The 18,233-nt window shown below is 39.5% G+C and overlaps 1 protein-coding gene across 4 annotated transcripts in view; it reads right to left on the bottom strand.

The window, feature by feature from the left end:
* PPIG (peptidylprolyl isomerase G) overlaps positions 1-12,438 on the bottom strand; it is a 75,307-nt gene extending 62,869 nt beyond the window's left edge. Inside the window, exon 1 of one of the 4 annotated variants that reach the window (XM_072612247.1) lies at positions 12,281-12,438. The gene's annotated coding sequence lies outside the window, so the exon portion shown is untranslated. Of the gene's footprint in view, positions 1-11,756; positions 11,922-12,280 lie in introns of those variants that run through there. The other 3 variants (XM_072612249.1, XM_072612250.1, XM_072612248.1) reach the window with 3 other exon arrangements.
* Between the last annotated feature and the right edge of the window lie 5,795 nt (positions 12,439-18,233).

Genomic DNA, 18,233 nt, shown 5'->3' with positions numbered 1-18,233 from the left:
TGAAAAGAGCTTGAATCTTATTCTCATTGAAACTGGCTCAAAGGTGTGAGAGAGAGTAAAAGTTAAGCTTCAACAATGTAATTGTTAATTGAAGTCACTGAGAGTAAGTTAGATAATAACAAGGCCAGAAGACTGCAGGTGGACTCAACCAATCAAAAGACAGTGGCCTTCAGAAAATTACAAAGTTTTTGATAAAGGAACCAAATCTACAGCTAACTGGAACAAGCCAAGAAAAATCACCTAGAGTTACCTGAAGAAAGCTTTCCTTCACTGCACTTGCTTAATAAACCTCATATATATAAGCAGACACACCCTGCATAAAATTATTCCTCCATTTTCTGATCATGGGTCCTATGTTAGAGCATGTTTGGGAGGGGGGAATATACTAAAGGGGGTTACATAAAGGGCATGTAGAGAAGATGGTGACCTAATGGAGGCTGGACCAATCCACCTCTTGAATTAACAATACATAGCTAATCTCTCTTCTGTACTTAGGGCTGCCTCCTCCTGAAAAGAGGGTGGGGGCCCGCTTTGGCCCAAGTGTTCAATTCCCCTGAACTCTGCTGCGATAAATTTTCCTTGATACTTTATTAGTATCAAGTGTTTCTAACGGAATAATATGCACACTCAGTTGGATATAAAAATCTATCTTAAACTATAGGGAAGTAGGAGATGAAAGGGATAAGAAAAGGGGAGACTGACAGAAGAGAAGACAGACTGGGGCAGGCAGTGGTCAGAAGCAAAAAAAGAGGATAAACAGGGAAAACAGGATAGAGGTTAATATAGTTAGTAATTATAACCGTGGAAAAATTTTTACACCAAGTTTCTCCAAAAAAGGCCTCTTTTCTCAAATATATAGAGAACTAAGTCAAATTTCCAAGAATACAAGGCATTCCCAATTAATAATGAACAGGCAGTCTTCAAATGAAGAAATCAAAGCTATCCATAGTCATGAAAACGTGCTCAAAAACACTTGATTAGAGAAATCCAAATTAAAACAACTCTGAGCTACCACCTCACATCTATTAGATTGGCTAATACGACAGGGAAAATAACAAATGCTGGAGGGGATATGGGAAAACTGGAATTATATAAAATGATTCAACCATTCTGGAGAGCAACTTGAAATTGCCCAAAGGGCTATAAAACTGTGCAAAGATCTGATCTAGCAATACCATTACTAGGTTTGTATCTCAAAAGAATTTTTTTTAAAAAAAGAGAAAAGGACTTATTTTCACAAAATTTTCATAGCAGCTCTTTTTTTTTGTAGCAGCAAAGAATTGGAAATGAATGCCTGAACAAATTGTGGTATGATTGTGGTGAAATACTAACTTTTGTGCTATCAGAAATGATGAGCTGGATGTTCTCAAAAACCTGGAAAGACTTACGTTTTCTGATATAAAGTAAAGTGAGCAGAACCAGAAGAATATTCTACACAGTAACAGTAATACTGTACAATGAAGAACTATGAATGTCTTAGGTATTCTCAGCAATACAATGATCCAAGAAAATTCTGAAGGGCTTACAAAAAATGCTATTCATCTCCAAAGAAAGAACTGATGGAGTTGAATACAGATCCAATCACACATTTTTTACTTTATTTTTCTGGTTTTTTGGGGGAGTGCAGGGGGATCCTATATTTCTTTAACAATATGACTAATAAGGAAACATGTTTTATATGACTGTATAATCTATGTCAAATTGTTTGCCTTCTTTGTGATGGGAGAGGAAAGGAAAGGAGGGAAAGAATTGGAACTCAAAACAATTTAAATGAATACTAAAAACTGCTTTTTTTCATGTAATTGAGGGGAAAAAACTGGAAAGGTAGGTTGGGGCTAAGTTACACACATCCTTAAATTCCAAAGAGTTTATATTTAATTCTCAGTTGTTTGTGGGTTACTGGGATTTACTGAGTAGGGGGATGAAAGGGTCAAACCAGCACCTTTAGAAAATCACTTTGGTAGCTGTGTGGAAAATGGATTAAAGCAAAGAGAAACTTAAGGCAGGAAGATTCATTAGAAAGCTATTACAATAGTCCAGGAAAAAGATGATAAGAGCCTAAACAAAGGTGGTAGTTGTATGAATGAAGCAGACACATATGCAGTAACAGTCTTATGGAAATACAAAAGACAAGGTCTAGCAACTGAATATCTGGGGTAAGAGAGAATGAAGAACTAAAGATGATGTTACAGAGGGAAGTAAAAGGTTGGAAGAAGTCAGGTAAAGAAGGGTTTTAACAGGATTTTATTTGAGCCTGGAGCAAATAGGGAGCCACATGAATTTATATAAAGGGAGAGGAGGGCCACAGGTAGAATAAGTGACATGGCTGAAACTTTGATTTAAGAAAATCAACCTAAGAGCTGAATGGAGGACTGACTGGAGTGAGGAGAACCTTGAAACAGGGAGCCCAACCAAAGGGCTATTTTAATAGTGCAGGTATGAGATGATAAGGACCAGGATCAGGAGTGGCAGAAGGTGTATATGACAGAAATTAAGAGGATAGAAACAACAGGACTGAGCAACTAATGTAGGAGTTCAATAGCTGTGTCCTAAAATACTCAGGCCTTCTGCAATGAAGCCATTATGGTACTGAGGCATCCCAAGTTTCTAAGAATTTGAATGTCAGCATGATGAACTTTGGTATAATTTTTATAAAATTTGTTACAACAGCTTGGAATAGAAGCTGCTCAAAATAATCGCCTAGTCCTATTACATATTAAGCACAGAACAGTATCTACTATGTAGTAAATCAAAATCAAGTCACACATTAATTGTTAAATACATGCAATAAGTTACAAGAGAAATATGTTCAAACTGGAACTATTTCCTCTAAAAAGAACATTTAAGAGAGTTGTCATGACAGGTATGGCGAGTAAACAATTATGTTCACCAAATCTAGGATATAAAGATAAAATATATCTATAATAATGCCTATTTTTAACACACAATATCTGGGAAAAGTCATAATCCTGTTTAATTTGGTTTTTAAGAGCTGTAGGAACCTCTGGAGGCTATTCATCTATCCATCTACTTTCACACTAAACTATTCATGGCCTTTTATCTCATGTGTCTCTTTCTAGACACATACACACACACATATACATGACATATGACTGAATCTATTAATAAATTTTTCAATTGATGACTGATTTCATCTTAATTTCAAGCATGATTAGCACATAGAAATAAAGTAAATAATAAACCATAATTTTTCTTAAAATAAAGCAATTTGAAATTAAGCTCAAAACATCACCATTCCTTTTGATGAAGAGAAGCCACTACTAGGTTTAAAATATCAAAGAAATTAAAGAAACAGGAAATGACCCATATGCAAATATTTACTGCAAGTTCTTTTTGTAGAAGTAAAGAATTGGAAATTGAGGAAATGCCCATCATTTGAGAAATAGCTTAATAAATTACACTATATGAATGCAATATTATTGTGCCCTAAATTTAGCAATTATAAAAGGAACAGTTTTAGAGAAGCCTAGGAAAATTTATCTGAACTGATGTAGTGAGGTTTACAGAATCTGAAAAACAATTTATACATTAACAACATTGTAAAGACAAACAATACTTTAAAAGTATTAAGAAGAGTCACTAGAATACCAAAGATACTACCACATCTGGAGAGAAAGGTGACGCATTGAAGATAAAAAATGAGATATACATTTTTGGCATACCCAATGTGGGAAATTTGTTTTGTATGACCATGCAATTTTGTTAAATGCCCCTCCCCTCAATTTAGAAAGTGGGGAGGTAGGAGAGAGAAGGCAGTTAGGGATACTATCCTCTGACTCCTCCCAAAAAGAATAAGTCACAAATGAGCAGGACAGCTTTAAAAGTCAAATTCTCAATTTATTACATACCTTTAAAAAGCAAGCTCTCTATATAACAGTGATTCTCAACTTCATCAATACTCTCTTTTCTACAAGGTATCATGGAAATGTTAATTTTATGCAGTGACTAAAGTTCAGAATAAAAGTCAAAAAATGAGGGTGTTGGACTAGGTCATGAGTTCAAGAATTTTTAAAAAATATTTTGATAAAAATATTTTAATGTAATTAATTTTTAAATAATTTTTATGTTTTTCATTTTTGCATTTAAAACATTCTGAGAAGGGGACCAGACGTAGTACACGATACTTTGAAAAACCTGGACTAGATGGTCTTTGAGGTCCCTTCTAGTTCTGCATCTATAATTCTGTCTTTTAAAAAATTAATAATTTATTTTTTCCCAGTTACATGTAAAAACAATTTTAAATTCTCTTTTCAAATTCCGAGTACCAAATTCTCTCTCTTCCTTCCCTCCCCTCTTCACTGTGAAGGTAAGCCATTTGATATAGGTTTATTCATGTCTACATCCATAATTCTATGACTTCCCTAATCTATGAAATCACAGGTATAGACAAAAACAAAACAAAATAAACAGAGATAAGCCCATTATTTGAGTCATAAGTAAAACTGAAATTTAGCTCAACTATTTCTGTTTGTTCCCATGAAAATGTCTACAAAGCTAAACCTACAGTCATTTTCAATGAAATATGAGTGGCACAAAATAATTTCAAGACATATTAGGCTTACATTTCTACGAGGCAATGTGTGATACAACAGAAATATGCAGTGCTGGAGTCAGAAGATCTGGGTTCAAAGTCTACCTCTACCACTTTCTGTTTAACTCTGAGCAAGTAATTTATCCTTTCTCTATGCCTGTTTCTGTACCTGTAAAAGGAAGGAGTTGGACTATATGACTTTTTAAGTCCCTTCCAGCTTTAACTCTATATTATACTATTAAAGAACAAATCCCAGTACCAATATTAAAGGTAATAAGAAAATAATAGGGCCTACTAGGAGTTAAGTTTACTAACAGAATACAAGAATAAGAGGCATAGAAAGAAATCACAGTAACTTGAGTTAAAAAAAATGTTATTTTGTAAGAAATTCTTAAAAATCATTTAGACTATTGTCTACAAAGGCAACAATGATCAGGAAATTTTACTTGGATACTATAGGTATTAGTTTAACTACCCACACAGGAAAAAAAATGAAGAATGCCTGTTACATCCAAATACAGTTGCTCACCTATTATTATATATATATTTTTTTACATTCCCCTATATACCTATTATTCTATATACCTTCAACAGATAATGCAAATGTTTAAGTTGGGTCCAGAATTGAACAACAGATGAAGATGGGTTCTTTTTTGAAAATGATAAAGTTATCTTAATGACCCCAAGCTTCTCTGGCAACAAAGGCCTGTTTTTTTCTTTTTCAAACCAACGTTCTTCCATAGATATTGTACAGTTTGTTAGTCACGGAATATATCAACATCTGACCCAAAAAGCAAAGATATTCAATGGGTTTGAGTGCGTTCTAACTATTACAACAAGGAATTAGAAAGGAAGCATTAGAAAGGATTGTCACTGAAGAAATATAGGATCAAAAAAGATATGTTGGTCATGTGGCTAGCTCAATAGATGACCAAAGGACAGTTCAATTAGCATCCTCTAGATCAAAGGTGTCAAACTCCACCTGCAAAGTAAGTGCGAACAAGAGTGAAATATAATTGGGAAATATTTAACAAAATAATTAAAAATAAAATGCAAAACAGATATTAATTTATGGTTGCCTAAGTCAAAATGCAGCCTGCAGGGATCCATTTCTATTTGAGTTTGACCTCACTACTCTGGCAGCTAGGTGGCAAAGTGGATAGAGTTTAGGGCCTTCATCTTCCTGAGTTCAAGGTATTTCCTACCTGTTTGACTCTGGGCAAATCACTTAACCTTATTTGCCTCAGTTTCCTCATCTGTAAAATGAGCTAAAGGAAAATGCAAACCCCTCCTCTATCTTTGCCAAACAAAAAACCAAAAAACCCCAAAAAACCAACCCAAATGGAGTCATGAATTGTTAGACACAACTGAACAACATCCACTACTCTAGATGATAGGAAAAGTATACTAGGTGTATTCTCCATGGCAAATTTACGAGAGGGCATGAACAAGAATTTCACAGGATGGACAGCCCACATCTCTGAGATCACAGAGACATGAGTATGTGAATAATTGTGGAAATATGCCAAAAAGGAAGTTTTTGTTTTTTTTTTAAATAAGGTATGTGTGTGTGACGTGCGTTCTTCAAAGCAAGGAATTAGTGCTGAGAGTAAATTACAGATGTTGTCATGGTAACCAAAGGGAATAGGGAACCTGTGAAAGCTTACACTTCAGTGATAAGTTCTGCCATCTCTTCTCTCCCTCCTCCCAAATTACCCTTAGAGATGAAATCGAATATTGATTTGTCAGAAAGTAAAGGAATTCAGGGACTGAATCTCTGGTTTCAGGTCAACTCCCAAGTGAGGACATTACTTCAACCAATACAGTTTGGCACCTTTTCTAAAACTTCTAGTCTAATAGTTTCCTAGAATACTAAGAGATTGAAGCTTGTCTTAAGTCATATAAGACAAGCACATGTTTTAGAGATGAGCCTTGCACTCAAGTATTTATGGTTCTCCATGCTACTTCTCACTAAAAGTAAAATTTTAAATAACAAAGGTTCTTAGAATTTTAGAGTGACTATGTAGTTGCCAAAAACTGGAAGTCAAGGGGATGTCCATCAATTGGGGAATGGCTGAATAAATTATGGTATATGAATGTAATGGAGTACTATTGTGCCATAAGAAATGATGAACAAGAAGACTTCAGAGAGGCCTGGAAGGACTTATATGACCTGATGCTGAGTGAAAGGAGCAGAACCAGGAGAACTCTATGCACAGCAACAACCACAGTGTGTGAGAGCTTTTTCTGGTAGACTTAGATTTTTGTAATAACACAAGAACTTCTGAAAAAAAAAAAAATCCCAATGGTGGACCTCAAGGCAAAATGCCTTCCACACTCAGAGAGAGAAATATGGAAGTCACTCACATAATGTAGCAGATCATGTTTGTGTATGTGTATCTGTTTGTGTATCATGTTCTGATTTGTTATATGGATTCTTTCATTTATCTTAGTCTGACTACATAGCATGACTATAGTGAAAATATACTCAATAGGAAAGTATATGTAGAATCTATACAGAATTGTATGCAGTCGTGGGGAGGGAGGGAGGTAGTGGGGGGTGGGTGGGGAGGGATAAAATCGCAATTGTATGGCAGTGATTGTTAAACATTAAAAAAATAAAAAAATAAAAAAAAAAAAAAAGGGAAAAAAAAAAAAAAAAAAAAAAAAAAGAATTTTAGAGTGAAAAGGCACCTCAGCAGTCATCCAGTTCAACCTATATCCAAAATTCTCACTATGAACATCCTTATAAAGTAGCTGTTCAACTTCTACGTGAAGACTTCCAATGAAAGGAAAACCATTACCTCCCAAGGAAGCCAATTTTCTACTTATGGATAGCTCTAATTGAAAGGAAACTCAGACATTTAGAGCAATTGTGTACTGATACGTGAATCCACTCCTATAAAATCTTAAGTTAAATCTCTGCTTGAACACTACCAAGATGGACAACTCAATACCTCATGTGGTAGTTCATTCCATTTATCTACAATCTCAATCGTTTAGGAAGGTCCTCCTTATGCTGTGTTAAAACTTGCCTCTCCTCCCTGTCAATTCCACCCAGGAGTTGCAGTTCTGTTCTCTACAGCCAGAGAGGAAGAAAAAAAGACAACTACATATTTCAAAACTCTTGTGTACATCTTCCCTTGCTCATTTCAATAAGTTTAATAAATACGTACTAAATGCCTACTTGTGCAATGAACCTAAGCACTGGTCATACATTCCAAGTGATTCCCCTCAAGGAGCTTACTTCTATAAGAGACTAGGGATTCTACAGGTTCACAAGTAAGTACAGACCAAAGAAAGGAGAGAACATTTATTAACACCCACGGGAGGCATAAGCCCAGGAAAGTCTTGAATTAGGAGGTGGCACCTGAATTTAATTTCAAGGAAACAAGGATTCTTAGGTGTACAGAGGAGGGGATAAGGAAGGATTAGAAATAGTTTTGGGACCTCTGAATAGCTTACGTGAAAATTCAGAGAGAAGATATAGAATACTGTTATGTGAACAACTGGCTGCCCAATTTGGTTGGAATACACAGGTTAATAAAGGGTAATACCGTGAAATAAAATTAGAAAAATGAGAGTTAAATTGTAAAGAACCTTGAACACCAAGTTACAGAGTTTTATCTTACAGGCAACGGAGAGCCACAGATGTTTGAGCAGAGGAACGATCAGACTTGTGATTTTTTAAAAGTTATTTTGATAGCTATATGGAAGAAGAATTGGAGAGGAGAGAAACTAGAAATACAGAGAACAACTGAGACTGTTACAGCAGTTCAGATGGACGTTAATCAAGGCCTGACTCACAAGTAGAACAGTTAGGTAACTGATTGAAGGAAGTGATTGAGACTGAGGGAAAAATCAAGGATGACTGAGCTAACAAACCTAAGCAATCAGATAGTGGTAGCCTCAACATAAAAAAGGGAAGTTTAGAGGAAAAGGTGAGTTCTGCTTTAGACATGTAACATCTAATATTTTCAAGGGACATCTAAATTCAGCAGGCAGATGACAATGTGTTACTGGAATTCAGGAGAAAGTTTTAAGTTTGGATAGTATGGATTTGGGTGTTACTGCACTGAAAAGATAACTTTAAACCACAGGAGTGGATCTGATGGTTAAAAGATTACAGAAAGGAGACTCAGTTGCAGACCACTAGGGGACACCCATACTAACATGGCAGTGGGTAGATGAAAACTGACCACTGTCAGACAACTAGGAGAGGCCAGTGTCACAGAAACTAATGGAGGAATAAGTGCTCAGGAGTATGGGCTACTAAACAGTATCAAAAACTGCAGTCAAGGAGAATGAGGGCTGAAAAAGGGCTGTCAGAACAAACAGTTCACCAATCATTTATAACTTTGAAGACAGCATTTTCAATTGGAGGGAGTCAGGGATAGGAATTCTGATTGCAGGGGATTAAGAATTGAGAGAGAGAAATAAAGAGAGAGATTAAGTGAAGAGAGGGAGAATAGACTTTTCAAAGAGTCCAGCAAGGAAAAGAACAGATAACAGGGCGACTGAGGGGATGACAAGGTCGAATTAGAGTTTCTTAAGGATGGCACAAACAAGCATATTTCATCTTGTTCCTTTAGTCATTCATCATAGGTGTGGTTTATAATCAGTTCATTTTGATTTACACAATAGCTTCTCAATGTCTCACTTAAAATCCTGCACCCAAAATGAAGTTACCAACTCAGAAAGCAGTGGATTATTATTATATGCTTTTTTTCTGTATAGCATATAGCAATTAATACTGCCTATATAAGTATCAGACACTTTGGCAGGCAGATTAGTTGTAGATTCATATTCAACTTACCATCGACTAAAAACCCAAGTTTTCTCACATAAAATGTTGCACAGCCCAGCCCCACCCTTTATATATTTAACTCTTAAAAATTTAAATACTGTGTACTAACAGACCTAAATCTATGTAGTACTAGATCTAAATTCTGCCATCCAGAATTTTAGATCAGCTTTGCCTCCATGCTTCATGCCTCTATATTATTATCTAACTCAGTGATAAAAAACCCTGAAAGAGAGACACAGGTCAAGTCCTATGGCCAGCAGATTACTTATGGACATTATTTCATCTAGTCTTTGGGTATGGTCATTCAACCAGTTATGCACCCACCAAACTGTACTACTATCCAACTAATTCTCTCTCCTGTCCACAAGGATATCATAGGAAATGTTATAAGATACCCTGATGAAATTCATATGTCTAGAGCAATTCCCTTGATCTATCATTATAGTCACAAGAGGAAATGAAATTACAGCTGAGCATCTACATCTCCAAATCACAGTAATATCTATCCTATCAGAAACTTGGCTATCCAAAGATCCTACCACTGAAAAAGAATACTGCTAAGAATTAGAAAATAAAAATAACTTCTAGGGACACAAAATAGATGTGACAAAGTACAAGTATTTTGATTTTAAGAGAGATTCCATATAACCTTCATTCAGAATGTGTGTTCGTCCTTCGTTGCTGAAGAAGACCATGCCATCAGAGAAATGATGACATGACTCGCACTTGACTTTGTTTTGAGTGAGGGAGAGCTGTGCAAGGTCACCAGCCTCACTTCTCCTCCAGAGCCATCTGAATCCAGTGACCAGATATTCATCAGGATGACTGGAGATGACCCAGGATGAGGCAATTGGGGTTAAGTGACTTGCTCATTCAGAATAAAATGGTTCTTAATACACATATGGTGACATAGTTCCTTAGCCAACAACAGACTCCAAAAAGGAAATAAGGAGAGAGGTGACTGCTACATGCCTGAACACTAACAGCAGTGAGAAGTGCCAAGGGATGAAAACCGTAAATTAGCTGGTCAACAAATATTTATTAAATGACTACTATGTGCTAGGCATGCTGTAAGGATCGCTGAGAATACTGAGAAAAGCAAAAACAGTACTCTTGAGAAGCATACGTTTTGGGGGTAGAGAGACATATAGTTATTTTAACTGTATATAATCTCTTTGTTTTTCTATAACCTGTGTCTGTCTCTTATGTGCATTACAATTAACTCTGCTGAAATACTACTGCATTAGTAAAACTTTCCTTAAACTTAAAAAATAAATTTTTATAGCTGTACAGAAATGCACATACATGTTTATGCATGCACGTATATTCACACATGCATACACATGGATACAGACATACAGTGCATGTGAGAGAAAGCACTGAACAAGAGATGAGAATGGATTACTTTTGAAAAACTGCAAAATTCTTTTAATGCCTTCTACAGGGATTGATAAAGGACTCCTGCAGAAAATCAGACTTGAGCTGAGTTTAAGAGGGAGTCAGGTAAATAAAAAAGGGGCAAAAATTTTAAAAGCACAGCAGTCCAGGGCCATTTCGTGTCAGGACAACCAGCCAACATAACTCATCATACCCTGAGATACCTGTATCACTCACAACAAGCAAAAGTTAAATTACTTCAATAGGTTCCGGACTTCAACCCAAAACTTTTTTTTTTTATCTAGCGTAGTAAGCTGGAAAATTTAACTATTCAGAATAATCCAAGCCTCGAGGTTCTGGACTCTGGACACTTTACTGTTCTCTGAAGTTGAAAAAAATCAGTACCTAAGGAGAACATGCAGTTCATTGGGCCCCTTCTTTTACTTCGGTTTGGTTATTTCCCCCCTGTTTTTTAACTCGAGGTGTCAAGTTGTGGTGATAAACCAAGCACCACCTTTGAAATTTCCAACACACTACGTAAATTTTTTAATCATTCTGAGTTTTTAACTCAGCCAGGGAGTTGGTATTTCACTTGGGACAGTTCTGGAAACCGATGAAAATGACTGCACAAAATACCCGGCTTCCAAAAGCGCCTCCCCAAGAAGCTGACCTAGCTCTGCAGGGACAAGCGAGACAAGGGAGGAATGAACACGCTCGCTCCAAGGCAAGGATGGGCCCGGCGTCAGGAGCCAGGGCCGGGCACCGCGGGGGTGCGAAGGAGTCCGTGCTCTCGGGGCCTGCAGGACGCACGCCTCCGAGCCGGGGGAACCTCTCAACAGTTTGGAAAGATCAGGACGAGCCTTTAAAAAAAGAGAAAAGAAAGCAAGCACACAACTCAGCGGGCACATGTGGCAGCTGCCGCCTCGGGCGGAGGGAGGGGAGAAGGGGGTACGAGCCCAGAGAAGGGCAGATCGGGCGGGGAGAGAGCTTTAAATCAGCCCCCAACCAAAGGAAACAAACCTCAGCCCTGCGAGCGAGCGCTCCCCCAGGACGCCGCGGCCCCGGCCCCTGCCCCGGCCGGAGGCCTCCGCCTCCCGCGCGCCGCGCCGGCCGCCGCTCGGAAGCGCTCGGAAGCAGCAGGGCTCTCCGCCGCTCACTCGGCCGCCGCCATGTTACAGCCTGTGCGGCAAAATGCGTCAGGGCGGGAGGCGGGCGAGGGGGCGAGCGAAGAGCGTGCGGGGGGAGGGCCGCCGGCCCCGCGCTTCGGCTCCAAACAGCCTCCGCAACGCGCGGCCCCGCCTTCCTCCTCCCCCTCGCTCCGCTCCCGAGGGTCGGGCAGACGACGCCCGCACCGTCCCACCGGGGGTCCGTCAGTCCGGGCGAGCGCAGAGAGCCCCGCGGGGGGAGGGGGAACAAGACGGTTAACTGGGGGCTGGGCCCGGCACTGCTCCGCCCCCGGGGCCCTGGCCTCTCCCTCCCCTCGTCTCCCGGAGCCGCAGCCACAGGCTCTACCGCCGCAGCACCCGGAGCCTGGGGCGGCCTACCTGCTCCGGTGCGCGGCTCTCGGGTCCCCGCGCGGCAGCTCCCGGGGCGGAGCTTCAAATCTACCGCCGCCAGAAAAGGCGCCCAAACTTCCTAACCGCCTCCCCTGTAAGCCCCTTCGCGGCGTGGAGGAGAGCCGTCGCGCCGGAAGTGCGTCAGCGGCAAGTTGAGGTAACCTCCGGGCCTGGCCGCCTCCCCCTCCCCCAGCCCCCCTCCCACCCTCTCCAGCCCACCCCCGGCTGGGTCGGGAAACCTGCGATCTGCTTGGCGGAGAGTCCCGGGCTGCTGCGGCGGAGGGAGCGGCGGGCGCGCAGTGAAGAGGCGATGGTTCCTATGGCCTTAACTTCCTGCGGCCCTTGAACGGAGACTCAGCTTCCTCATTTGTTAAATGAAGGGAGTCTGGACTGAGTGACATTCCTGACCGCGGTCTGCTTTTAAGTTTACTGACGTTAATTGTCTCAAGAAAGACTGGTTTTCTTCGATCCTCGATCCCCAGCTCGGTCCCTTTATAAAAATGTAGTGTACTGTGAACTTAAATAAAACAAGCATTTCTGTAACGTGGTAGAAGAGGGGAAAAAGAAGATTGTACATGAAATGTTCATCTGTTCTGTACAATTAGCGATTCCTTTTGGCTGTCTGGTAAAGTTACCACGCAGCGCTCAGTGAAGCGGGGCTGCGCGCCTGCTCCCAGCCTTGCAGCATGGTGTTTCCAGCCATGATGACAAACGCCTTCCATGGGGATGAACCCGGGGTCAAGGTCAGCTCCCCCACCGATGGTAAGGTCTTCAATGAAAGGCTACCAGCCACGACCACAGCGGAGGGAGTGCTGGTGTGGGACTTTCTGTTTGCCAATGATAGTGTGGATCGATTCTCTGCTGCCTGGGCTAATTTTGGCTTAATAACATCAAGAAAATGCAGGTGCTCCCTCAGCCACCACCACACCATGCATACGTGGAACCATCGGTGACAGCAAATGGAGAAGTTTGGAGTGCTGTGGATAAGTTCACTTACCTTGGCAGCGTACTTTCTAGGGATGTACACACTGAGATGAGGTTGATGCAGGCATTGCCAGAGCTAGCTCCGTGTTTGGGAGGCTCCAAGGAAAAGTTGGGAGAGAAGAGGTATTAGACTGACTACCAAACTGAAGGTCTGCAGAGCCGTTGTGCTGACTTCATTGTTGTATGCCTGTGAAACCCGGATAGTCTGACAGCAACATGCCAGGAAACTGAATTACTTCCATTTGAACTGTCTTAGGAAGATTCTGAGGATCACCTGGCAGGATAAGGTACCAGACACTGACATCCTTTCTCGAGCTGAACTGCCAAGTATTCAAACTATGCTTCAGAGAGAGCAACACTTGTTTGGATGCAAAACATGCACTTGCCAAAAAAGACTATTTTATGGAGAACTCCCATGAGGCAGGCGATCACATGGTACTCAGAAGAAGCGATACAAGGACACTTTGAAAGTCTCTCTCAGGAACTTTGGAACTGATTGTGTGACATGGGAGACAATGGCACAGGACTGCTCAGCATGGCATGTCCATATCAGAGAAGGTTTTGAGTTCTTTGAGCAAAGTAGAATTGAAACAGCTCAAAGGAAACGAAGGATGTGCAAATTTAGAATATCTACCCTAAATGTTCACATGGACTATTTGTGCCTGACCTGTGTTAGAGCATTTCCAGCTCATATTGGTCTGATCAGACACAGTCGGACACACTGAAACTTGACTTTACTATAGTGATGTCATTTTGGTCCTCTTCAAGAACAAAAGACAACAGCCAAAATTATCATGCAACTTTTTTTCTCCTCTCCCCCAAAATGGCTACCTTTAAGCCCCCCCACCAGAAAAAAAAACAAAACTACCTTCTACTGGAAGCCTTCTATAACCTCTCTTAATTCTAGTTCTTTCCATTTGTTAATTATTTCCTATCTATCCTATAAGCTGCTTGCTTTGTATAAGCATTTTGTGTCTCCCACAGGATAGTAAGCTCCTTGAGGGCCAGGACTATCCTTTGCCTCTTTTTGTATTCCTAGCACTTAGCAGGGAACCTGGCACATGATAGGTGCTTAATAAATGCATATTATTTAATACGAAGAAAGGCAAAACACAGTCCTTGCCCTCAAGTGACTCACTTTATAATGGGGAGACCATATGCAAACAACAAATGAAATACAGATTTGCAAGCTATAAGGTTATTTTATGTGTGTTATAAAACATAATTTTAAAAAACATTTTGCTCTTCTGTGAACATATATATAACTAATGACTAAATATATCCCCAAGTCAGTATTTCTGAATTTGTGTTTTCTGGTATTTTGATATTCTTTGACCTTTCAAACTGCAGTTTTATGTGGAAATGGTATGAAATTAGGAGTTGTGTACTGTTAGTTACTAAATAAGTCCTCTTCACTGCACTTTAAAGGACACTCACCATGAAAGAAATAGAAGTTGTGACATTGTCTCTTAGCTCCATACCTTTGCATTTGCTGTACCCAGTTCATGGAATGTAATCTCTCCCTATCTCAATTTCTTAATCCAGTGTCCTTCAAAGCTCAGCCCAAGTACCAACTTTTTCAAGATTAAATATTTTCTCCTCAGACAGAATGAATGAATATCTTGGGAGCAAGGTTTGTTGAGTTTTTATCTTTCTACACCCTGTACCTAGTGTCTTACCTGATACTTTTAAGGATGGGGTTGGTTGATTTACTCAAGTCACTTCTCTCCACTTAAAGTGAGTGGTGACATGCCTTAATACCTCAAGTATTGTTGTTTATCCTTCATGCTGGAAAAGGACCTTGACATCATGGAGATGATGCCATGACATGCAAGTAAATTGGATTTAAGTGAGGGAGGATTGTTCAAAGTCACCGGCCTCTAACATGACAAAACAAGAAAATGATAAATGTTGGAGAAGATGTGGGAGAATTGGAACACTGATTCATTGTTGGTGGAGCTGTGAGCTGAGCCAACCATTCTGGAGAGCAGTTTGGAACTATGCTCAAAGGGCTATAAAAATGTGGATACCCTTTGACCCAGCAATATCATTTGGATTGTATCCCAAAGAGATCATAAAAATGAGAAAAGGACACATATGTACAAAAATATCTATAGCGGCTCTTTTTGTGGTGGCCAAAAACTGGAAATTTAGGGGATGCCCATCAATTGGGGAATGGCAGAACAAGTTGTAGTATATGAATGTAATGGAATACTATTGTGCTATAAGAAATGACAAACAGGAGGGTTTCAGAAAAACCTGGAAAGATCTATATGAACTGCTGCTGAGTGGAATGAGCAGAACCAGGAGGGCATTATACACAGTAAGAGTCACAGTGTTCAAGGATTGTTTATAATAGATTTAGCCCTTCACAGCAATGTAAGAACCACTTTCAAAGGACTCATGATGCAAAATACCATCCACATGCAGAGAAAGAACTATAGAATCAGAACACAGAAAAAAGCAGACTGTTTTCTCTTTTGTTCTGTTTTGTTTTGTTTTTCTCATGATTTCTCCCATTTGCTATAATTCTTCTATGCAACATTATTAATGTGAAAATGTGTTTAATGGGAATGTATATGTAGAGCCCATATAAGATTGCATGCAGTCTTGGGGAGGGGGAGAAAATTTAAAACTTATGGAAGTGAATGTTGAAAATTGAAAACAAATTAATAAATTTTGGGGGAAAAATAAAGTCACCAGCCTCACTCTCTCTTCTGGGGCCATGTGGATCCAGTGGCAAGATATATGTAGACCAGGATGATTGGAGATGGCCCTGGATGCAGTGGGAGACCTTGGCCTTTTTAAGCTAAGGTCTTTAATAGGTCTCAATTTGTTTGACTGAGGCAACCACCTCAACTATAAGCTTTAGAGTAAGTGAGAAAGGTAATTAGAGAAGTACTTTTAGAGGGAAGTTACATAGAATAATAGGCTGAGGAAACTTGGTCTTCAATCCTAGGGGTCATCTGAAAATCATCAAATGCCTTTAAAAACCAGTCATTCCAATGACTGGAGCAAGTATAGCATTACAACTGACTCCTTCAAGAAGAAATAACTTAGGAGGTCAAGAGGGGGGAGAACAGAATATAGCAAAAGCCAAAGACAGTACATATCAAAGTTATGAGAAGAAAGAGGTATCACATTTTGTTCAGGGCATCCTCGAAGGTTTTATGAGGGAATAACATTTGAGTTGGACCTTAAAGTATTTGTAGGACCTTGATAGGTGCAGCAGGGGAGAAAATGATAATATTCCTGGAAAAGGCAATGGCACATGCAAAGATTTGGGGTCTAAAGGTTCAAGATAAGCTTGAGAAATAGCCAGTAGGTCCAATTTGAATAGAGTGTAGGGTATGTGAACAGAAATAGTACCAGACATGCTGGAAAGGAGATTGGAGAAGGAATATGAACACTTTAGATGTCAAGCTCACTGAACTTATTTCAGTAATTCAAACTCAACTACTTTAATGTCATAATGTTTTTTTTGATCAGAGGAGTGATTATTTTGGTTACTGTAAGATGAATTGAATGGGGTTAGAATAGACTTAAGGAGACCAATTAAGAAGTTACTAATGGTAACCCCTGTCCCAGAGCCCATTGGTATGGGACTCTCTCTTGATTGATGGAGATGAATGCCCAGCCCTGGTGAGGGTCAAGGCAGAGTAGGTAAGATGGATAGATCTCTAGCCTTCTTTTGTTTTCTGTGGGACTTTTGAGCTGATTATGGCAGTTCTGGTTTCTAGCTTTGAGAGGGAGGATGGAAGATGCCAACCCCACTTCAGGTTACTAAAGGAAAAGACTCTGGGAAGACATTATAGGAGCTCATGTTCCCATCCCCAACTTCCTACAATAGAAACTTTGGAGAGTTTCCCTTTGGATGAGGGACAGCCTTTGTTTTACCTACATATAGAGGCCCTCAAAAACAAAAGAGCTAGCTCTCCATACACTACAAAGTAAATGGATCGGGAGAGTAGTTCATATGATAACAGCAGTATTGTAAAGACAAATATAGGGCTAGAATTTGTTTTGCTTAAGTATACATGTATATAGAAGGTGTTTCATTTTTCTTGCTTTCTTAATTGTGTTGGAGGAGAAAGGGAATGAGAGTCAGAGAACAGGGATGTAAAAGTAAAATTTAATTTTTTAAAAAAGAGGTTGCTTTCTCAATTGATAAATGGTAAAAGGATATGAACAAGTAGTTTTCAGAGGAAGAAGTTAAAACTATCTGTAGTCATGTGAAAAAATGCTCTCAATAACTATTGATTAGATAAATGTAAATCAAAATGACTCTGATCAGATTGGTTGACATGACAAAACAGGAAAATGGTAAATATTGGAGATGTGGGAAAATTGGAACACTAATACATTGTTGGTAGAGTTGTGAACTGATTGAACCATTCTGGAGAGCAATTTGGAACTATGCCCAAAGGGCTATAAAATTGTGCATACCCTTTGACCCAGCAATACCACTTCTAGGACTGTATCCCAAAGAGATCATAAAAGTCAGAAAAGGACCCATATATACAAAAATATTTATAGCAGCTCTTTTTGTGGTGGCAAAGAATTGGAAATTGAGGGGATGTCCATCAGTAGGGGAATGGCTGAAGAAGTTGTGGTATATGAATGTAAAGGAATGCTATTGTGATGAAATGATGAACATGTAGACTTCAGAAAAACCTGGAAAGACATGAACTGATGCAGAGTGAAATGAGCAGAACCAGGAGAACATTGTACACAGTAACAGCCACATTGTTTGATGACTGACCTTGACAGACTTAGCCCTTCTCAGCAGTGCAGGGATCTAAGATAACTCCAATAGACTAATGATGGAAAATGCTATCCACATCCAGAGAAAGAATGTTGGAGTCTGAATGCAGATGAAAGCATGTATTTGCTCTCCTTTTCTTTTTTTGCTTTGTTTTGTTTCTTTTTTCCTCCTATTAGTTCTAACTCCTCTTTA

This window comes from Notamacropus eugenii, chromosome 5 (genome assembly GCF_028372415.1).
Source record: "Notamacropus eugenii isolate mMacEug1 chromosome 5, mMacEug1.pri_v2, whole genome shotgun sequence".
Taxonomy (NCBI): domain Eukaryota; kingdom Metazoa; phylum Chordata; class Mammalia; order Diprotodontia; family Macropodidae; genus Notamacropus; species Notamacropus eugenii.
Note: the sequence above shows the minus strand (reverse complement) of the source record. Positions and strands in the feature narration are given on the sequence as shown.